A 9217-nucleotide genomic window follows, 5' to 3' on the forward strand; every position below is an offset into this window, starting at 1 on the left:
TTTCTGTATTCCAAAACTTCACTCCAGTTGACTCTTTCTCAAACTGTGAGAATCTTTCTAGACATCTCCATACCCTTAGATCTGAAAAGTTGGAACTAACTTCTAATGGCTGTTCAACAAAAAGAGATGGTCCCCTTCATATCCTGGATCCTTGTTTCTCTATTTTTAAAGCCCTCTGTTGGGACCCTTAAAGGAAAACCTGTAGCATTTTAGAGGACAAAGAAGTAGGAGACTGTATGGTGTTAAAAATAATAATAACAATAAATGCAAATCTAAAAGCCTGTCCACTCTCATAGGCTCCTTTAACTTGCCACAAGGCAAATACGCAAGCAGCTCACAAGAACATGCTTCCCAAATCTTTCTTACACCAGCCAGGCCCAGTGACCTGATGGAGAAGAAAGCCAGGCACACGAACAATGTGAAGCCAGAAGGTATCCTTAGCACATGTTACAGAATATTTCTTAATGATGTTCAACCAGGTAAAGTAGCGAACATTTCTAATCCTAGGAATAAGAAGGTGGAGCGAGGAGGATCAGGAGGTGAGCCTCAGTCTCAGGTAAATGTGAATTGAGGCTAGGATAGGATACATGAGACTTTATCTCAAGTTAAGTATGAGGGTTTGGGAGATGGATCAGTCAGTAAAATATTTGCTACTCAAACATAAGGATCTTTGTTCAGCCTTCCCAGAAGACATGTAAAAGAGCTAGGCACAGTGGTGCACATTTATAATCTGAGTGCTGAGGACACAGTGACAGGAGGATCCCTGGGCTTGCTGGCCGGTCAGCCTAATCTATCTGGCAAGTTCCAGGTCAGTAATACCAAGACAGATACACCCTGTCTTTAAAAACTAGGTAGATGGTGTCTGAAGAGTGATACCTTGGTTGACTTTTACTCCTTGTGCATAAACACACACATGCACCCACCCACACATGAACATTCATTCGTGCATATATAAACATTCATGCGCACCTGAACATACACACATGTGTGCGCACGCACACACTCACAAGTGCAATTTTACTCAATTAGCGAATCCTATGTTATATTCCCTCCAGACTCTTGGAGTCTGAAGAATTCTTAAATTCTTATAGTCCAAAAGAATTATTGAGAGAGAAAAAAACATAGATGAGAGATGTTGCCAAGGTTTGGGCAGATTGGTGGAAAGACAAGGGGAAAGCTCTAAACTGAGGGTGCAGAAAATGTTTTTCAAAGAGTACATTTGTTGGCCAATGGTAGACATTTTCACTAACTTAACATAGAAGTAATCATATAAGTATATGGGGATCTCATTGTCATCTGAAGTTATTCTTATTTTTCTTTTCTTTAAAGATTCTTGGTTTTGTGGTGTCATGGGATGAGAGACAGTCTAAGTCAGAGAAGGGAAAATTTTCTGTGCAGAGCCAGGTAGTGACTATGTGACACTTAGCAAGGCAGATGGTTTCTGTCACAACTGATCAACTTTTCCTGTTCTAGTACAAAAACAGTCAGAAGTGATATAAACATGGACATGTATGGCTGTGTCCCAATAAAACTTTATTTCCAAAACAGGCCCCAGCTGGGTTTTTCCACTATCTACAGTTTGTCAACATTTGGTCTAAGGCCATCCCAGAAACTTCATTTCCTTTTGTTAGTGGCTGATCTAAGCAGAGGTAGGTGACCTAGTTCTACAGAGCAAGAAAGGAAATTCTGCTAAAAGGTTTCTGATAAAGATTTTGTTTGATGATAAAAGAAAAGGGGATATAAGAGGAGGTCATTTTATTCTCTCTCTCTCTCTCTCTCTCTCTCTCTCTCTCTCTCTCTCTCTCGCTCTCCCCTCCCCCCTTTCTGCTTTGGATGTTTGTTCAAGGACATCCAGCTTGAAGTGGTAGTAGTCACCTTGTCCTATGAGACTTTATGTTGGAAGACAAAAGAGGGAATGGAAGGCAAATGAAAAGACCCAGGATCTGATCTGTACTGACTCACTACCCTGCTACCTACCACCAGGTTTCTTAAGAAAACAATAATGATCCTGGTGGCTGAGTCATTGCTGGTCTGATTTTATTCCTTGCAGATGAAAGCAAGGATATGTCTATCTGACATATCCACAAAAAAAAAAAAAAAAAAAAAAAAAGCATGCTATGTGAGTGAAGCGATCTTCACATTAGCATTAAAGCTGTCTGCAAGGTTCGAGTTGTTTTCTAGCATATGACTGGGGCATAAGCTCTCAACTAGGAATGCTAAGACTATTAACAAAATGTACGGGTTCTCTATTGTCAGTGCTGGAGAAGCTTTTCCTGTTACACTGACATTGGCTATGGGCACCCTGGAAGAGTCACCATGCCTGTAAAAGCAATCACTTTCACATGTGAGATAACTTTAGGTCTGTATGTACAAGGAAGGTACAAAATAATGATGACCTAGGCTTGGAACTGGCCAATCACAGCCCACTTTTATTTAGTAAAATGTGATTTAAATATTTCTATCCCCAAGTTCTTAAATATAGTACTGTCCTGTTATTGACCATTTTGCTTTCTGCAGTTATTATAGTTATCCACTGGCCACTGTAGTATGAAAATCAATAGAAACTGCCAGAAGTGAACAACTCATACGTTTTAAAGTCTTTGCCATTCTGATTAACACAATATGATTTTACACCATCCCTAGCCATCATTCTCAGAACATCATCCCAGCCATCATCGTGGCCAATGAATTCACACAGTATATGTTATCTGCCTCTTACTCACTTAGCACTCTCAGCTAGCAGAAAAATACTCACATAGTCACACCATTGTTGTGTTTGACTTTTGGTAGTTTTACTTTCTCTATAAGTCACTGTTTGTTTTTTTGTGTTTGTTTGTTTGTGTCTTACTGTGCTTAATTTATAAGTTAAAGTTTATCAGGGCTACAAATATATAGGAAATATCTCTGTGTCTCTGTCTCTCTGTGTGTCTCTGTCTCTCTGTCTCTCTGTCTCTCTCTCTCTGTGTATGTGTGTGTGTGTGTGTGTGTGTGTGTGTGTGATTCATTTCTAGCCATGGTTGGAACATCCACTACTTGTCTTAGAACATATCCAACGAAGATAAGAAACCAGGACTATGTTTTCTGGTTTGTTTTGAGATGCAAAGGACAAATTGAGAAATAGCAACAAGTACACAGGAACTGCAACCCCCTAGTCCAGACCACAGTTATAATTATGCCCATCTAGTCCCCAGATTTAGAGATTATTTAGTAAGTCCCTTCATGCCTCAGATGGAGAAACAATGGCCTAAAGCTTAAGTATCTTGCTTAGTCTTGTAGACACTTAAGGTGTAATCAAGACTCATTACGCATATCATAAAGAATAATCATCAGATGTTACAAGCCAAATGCTTCCAATACTTTTGAGCTTTTTAAAATGTATTTTAATGAGCAGGCTTTCTGAGCTTTCAGTGGCTTGTATTTCTTTACAAGAGCTCATTCTGTTCCAATATAATCAGTAATCTGTCCACAATGTTTTATTTTCACTAGCGACCATTTCTCTTTGAAATGGAGGTACAACAAATTTTGCTGGTACTGAATGACTTTCTATATGTCTCCCTTGTTATTTATCCTTCTTTGTATTCTCTCCAATAGCTAAACCTGAGTCCATTCAACTTTTCTGTTTACAGCAGAACCAAGACCCTAGAAGTAATCAAAGAAAATAACTTGTAAGCGTCTCAACATTCATACACTTGAGTTAAGTACTTAATCAGAAAAGAAGGCCCATGATCCTCACTAAGAACCTACTTACTCTTATTTGGGGTAGAATTACTTGTTGATGTAACAGAAGTCAAAAAATGGGTGCATTAGACCTGAGAGGGAAAAGGCTAAAGAAAACTACAAAGATAGACATAAAAATCTGAATCCAGTAAAATACTTATAATCAAAGAGACAGACACCAGATACAATTGTGTGGTTAATAACATTTAACTCTTGTGCATGACAGGAAACATCTTTTACATTGAACAAAATAATCTAGAATTTACCATATTGTTCTAATGAAAGAGCCTCCTTAAGAGTTGGCAATAGGAGTCACAAGCAAGATTTCATAGAAAAAGAAATACGAACACCCAACATACACTAAAATTAGTAACATTTCAGAAAACACATTAAGTGGTTCTGAAGCTATGTTTCACCACTTACTAAATGATGAGTCCCATACCTTTGTCTTTTAAAAAAGAAATGGCTATGAGCATAAGAGAAAAATTAAGTTTTACATCACACATTTTGAAAATGAATGATGAAGGTTATTACTAAATACCTCTTATATATTTTAGTATTTGGGGGTTTTGTTGTTGTTGTTGTTCAGCCAGTATTACATGTAAAATATTGTAGGTACTATAAACAAAGACTCTAACAAGATGAAGAGATTTCTGCCCACATGGATGGGTGTGTTCAGGATCAGAATAACATTTACAATATATAATGTAAGTTCAATGGGGGCTAAGATATACGAGCACATATAGAGATCATGATAAGAAGACAGGAGTATGAAGTGGAAGCAGGAATTCTGGGGAGCGATGTGGGAAGGCCTCTTTGTGGAGGAACTCTGAGCTGAAGCATGGATGGGGTGAGTGAGGATGTCAGGAATGGATCTGAGAAAAGGAATCACAGTCAGAGGAAACAAAAGTTACAGCAAACAGGACACAGTGGCTACAGCAAGGTGAAAGAGACAGGATCAAACAGGTAGAAGAGGGTCAGGGAGTTCAGGTAGGCTCTTGTTGGCATTCCACTTTGAAAGATCATTTAGAGCCAAGCACAGAAAATGAGGCCTTTGTTACACAATATATTCCTCTAAGCCTTCAGTTCCTAGGATGACGGGAATGCTAGGCATTGACCTCAAGTTCCAGCCGTATACAATTACAAAACTGGGTAAAATAAACAAAGCAATACTTTAAGGCAATGAACAACTGGGACTGGATGGCTGGGCTCCTAGAGGAGAGGAACTGTGAAGCTCCCTAAGGGCACATTTCAGCCAAGCATGGGAAAGCAGAGACCCAATACAGTCTTTTTCTAGATAAAAAAAATAAAGATTAAAAAGATTAAAGAGAAAAAAAAATAAAGATTAAAGTTTGGGGCTACTGAGGTGACTGAAGTTTGTGACATTTCAATGGAAGATCCCATCATACATTTTGGTAATTCCCAAACTTTTATGCACATGTAAGACCTCGACCCTTGTTTAGTGGTACTTACTTTGAGATGCCTTCTAGAAAGACACCAAGACGCAGATCAATGCAAAAGCAAGAGGATTATTTTTCCATTGCATTGGGAGTCGACCTTCAATTAGTCCCTTAAAGCGAGTGACTAGAAGGTAACCCCGAATGGCTATTACGAGCAGTTGTTATACTTTTTAGGGACACAGGTTACATCAGCAAGGTTACAGTTCAAACTTATTGGCTAAGCATATTGACCTTTAAATGTATTGGCTAGCAAGTGTGGGCAGATCATGACATGCATTTGAACTCTATCTGGGACGTTCCAGAGGGTTAGGTGACTATCAGTCAGTACATTTTATAGTTTATCTGAGAATTTTTCACTCAAGAATGTTCCTGTGGGTGGAGAATGGAACTTGGCTTAACTTTGACCCCAGGTGGGAGGGGGAAGCTGTAAGGAGGGTGTGGAATTCAAAAAAGCCCTTAGGGTCCTTCACACGTAGGAAACCTTTAAAAACACATGAAACTGCTATATTCTGTAGTACATGTCAGACTCAGGAAACTGAGGCAAGAGGATTATAAATTCAAGGACAAACTGCTTTATGTAGCATGGCCCTATGTCTGCACAGACTTCAGTGGCAGCATGCTTGCCTCTGTTCAACAAGGCCCTGAGTTTCATTCTCAGCACAGAAACACCAAACAAGCAAAACAACGGAAAAGGGGAAATAGTCAGACCACAACTTCCATCCCTCTCTCTTAACAACTGAAAAGTAAAAAGATAAAATACCCGGTGCAGTGAAAAACTATGTCAACAGCATCAAACAAATTTGACCTAAATGACATTTACATTTAACAAAGACTAATCTTTTAAATTTACCTTAACAGTGTAGATCACTAAGGCAGAGGGAGAATGCTCCGGGCAGGGGTGATGGCTCTCCACAATTCATCCTGAGGACAGCTCTGGATATAAGTGTATTAGATAATAAGTCATCCGACTACAAGGAGCAGAATGTAGGAACCACATTACTTTAAATAAAGGGATGACATTTGTGGTGTAGTAGCAATGAATCAATGTTTTTAAAGAAAATTGTCTCTGGGATCCTGCTGGGGTTTTTTTCTCATGAATATTGAGCCACGAATAAATGATTTTAAACAATCAGCTATCCAATAGCAAGGAGTAAACCCTGAAATCATGTACAATTGAGTAACATGTGGACTGAGCAGGTGGTGTTTATATACTTAGAAATAAATATACCTTTTTATATGTGTATAACAATTGGAAAGGCCATGAATTTGAGAGCAAGTAAAGGACACAGGAGAAGGACTGTAGGGAGGGAACAGAAGCTGAAAAGTGATGTAATTATATTTTAATCTAAAAACTTAAATGAGAAACAAAAAAGCAACAAAGGGCTATATAAGACGAAGCCATCATATTCATAATTCAATGTAGAAAAAGAGAAGCTACAATGGAATAGTACAATATGCATTCTTCTTAACAGGATTTTAAAAAAATATTTTTTGAAAATAAAGCTTGTAGTGGAATTTAATCTAGTAACATGGGTGCTCTGGCAAGGAACCGTATCTAAATACCTTTTAGGTCTATATGATTTGTCTGGAATGCAGACACAACCTTAAAACACACCCTTATTTCCTAACAATGAATGTAAACTTAGTTTGTAGAAGAAAGCATCCATGTTTGAAAGTGACATCTAACTGAGGGGCAGACAAAGTGATGAATCAGAGAAAGATTTGACAGAATGAGTTAGAGATAGGATATGCCCAACTCTTCCAAGGACAGACAGGAGAGGCTACTTGTGGGAGAGGGGGGCAGTTCAGTGACTGTAATGGAGTTGAGTTCATGCAGTTCATACAGTTCTGTTCTGTTCTAGTCAGTCAGTTGAATTTAGGCAACACAGTTCAGTTCAGTTCAGTTCAGTTCAGTTCAGTTCAGCTCAGCTCAGCTCAGCTCAGCTCAGCTCAGCTCAGCTCAGCTCAGTTCAGTTCAGTTCAGTTCAGTTCGGAGCAAAGCAATTCAGTCAGAAGCTGAGAGAAGCCAGTTTGAATCAGTTAGGTTAGCTTGGAAGATGGGTTGTACAAAGGCTAGAAGCTTCTAGGCCTAGTTAGAACAAAGAAAGAAACACTTTGGGTTCAGTTCAAGCTCTGTATTTGCACAGCTTGGGTACAGCCCTCATCTCATCCCTCCATCAGAGGAAGTAAAAGTTACTTTTACAAAAAAAAAAAAAAAAAAATTGCTAGAAATCCCCCAGCAGATATCTCTTCAGGTATTGTTAAATAGAACAAAGTGTCATGGCATCCTTACCTTTAGGGAAAGCTGAGAAAAAAAGAGAAAAACAGAATTGTTTTGAATAGCACAGACCAGAGCTTTCCAATTATATTTTATGCATTATATATGTATATATACATATATATATACTCATATATAATGCATATAAAATTATATATATAATTTAAAAGTAAAAGAAGTTAATTATATTAACATATTTAAGCATATATCAAAACATAATTATTTCAACATACAATCTATGCAAAATTATTAATGTGGTATTTCACTTTTGGTACCTTGTTTGCAAAATCTAGCATACATTTTATACTTAAAGCACTTCAGTCTGGACTTGCCTTAGGTCATATGTTCAGTGGCCACATGTGATTAGTGGTTTGTCACATTGGATATCATGACTTTAGAACAACCAAATTCATTGCCTGGCACAAAACATGTTGAGAATATATATATTTATGTATGTATATATGTATGTATGTATATATATGTATGTATGTATATGTGTATATGTGTATATATGTATACACACACATACAGAGAGAGAGAGAGAGAGAGAGAGAGAGAGAGAGAGAGAGAGAGAGAGAGTGCAATGTAGGGTGCATATGTCCACAGGCAGTGAGTAATGACAGCTACATTGGAACACTAACTCGCACTATTGTCTATTAGCTGGAACTGTCAGGTAGAAGTGAAATGCAGTTGTTTGCATTTACATGCTTACAAGCTGATTTGGAAAGTTTGTTTTTCAATTCAAACGTTGCAGACAGACTCACATTCCCAGATTCACTCATTCAATACATGTCTGCTGGTGGCTTTACAGTATTTTTCAATCCCTTCAACACCTTCCGTATGAGATCTGGGATTTTTCATAAGCTATTTCCTTGGAAAGGAACCTGTTCCCTCCTTGTCCTACCTTCCCATCTCCAAATCTGAATGACTCTAATTCATCTTCCAAGTCTCAGATTAAATGGTACTGCCTCAGGGAAACCTTTTTCCACCTCTGTATAATTACATTTCATACTTCCATAGGCTCCTGTCACCACCTATCACTATGCTCACTGGACTTTACTATAATTATTTCTTTTATTATCCTACTACATGGCTATATTATATGTCCCACAAGGTCGGAAACCTTGTCTGTTTTCATAAGGTACTAAAGCAGACTATCTGTTCCATATTTAATATAAGCTTATTGAATGAATAAGTGAATTACGAAATGCCATGCATTACACTATGTAACAGAAGGGAAGATTAAGAAAGATCTCAATATAAATAAAAAGTATGGTATGATCAGTACTATTTGTTAGGAACACGATGCCTGCATTACAGAAGGAACAAACCTTTAAGTACATTTTAAGAAATGTGTCCAGGTGAGTAAGAGCATTTTAGGCAGAAGAGATGACAGTCTTTTTTGCTAGGAAGACACAAGATCCTGCAAGGCGACTGGAGTGTAGGTGTGCATGATGGGAAATTCACTATCTATTTGGGAAGTAGAATCAGTAAGAGTTGAGACAAGACCGTGAGACTTGGGGAAAGGAGAGGGTATCCAGCACAATGTCCATGTTTTTGACATCAGAGATGTTATTCCTTTAGGAGGAATTCAAGAAGAAGGGAACAGCTGGGAAGAGGCGGCGGGGGGGGGGGGGGAGGAGGAGTAACAACTAGCTAAGCTGAGAACAAAGAGAATTTGGGGGGCGGGGTTGGGGGAAAATTTAAAGACATGACAGGAGCATAGATCATTGAGAACACTACCTCAGATGAAACAAGTCTC

The sequence above is a fragment of the Arvicanthis niloticus genome, chromosome 22 (assembly GCF_011762505.2).
Source record: "Arvicanthis niloticus isolate mArvNil1 chromosome 22, mArvNil1.pat.X, whole genome shotgun sequence".
In the NCBI taxonomy this organism is placed as follows: Eukaryota; Metazoa; Chordata; class Mammalia; order Rodentia; family Muridae; genus Arvicanthis; species Arvicanthis niloticus.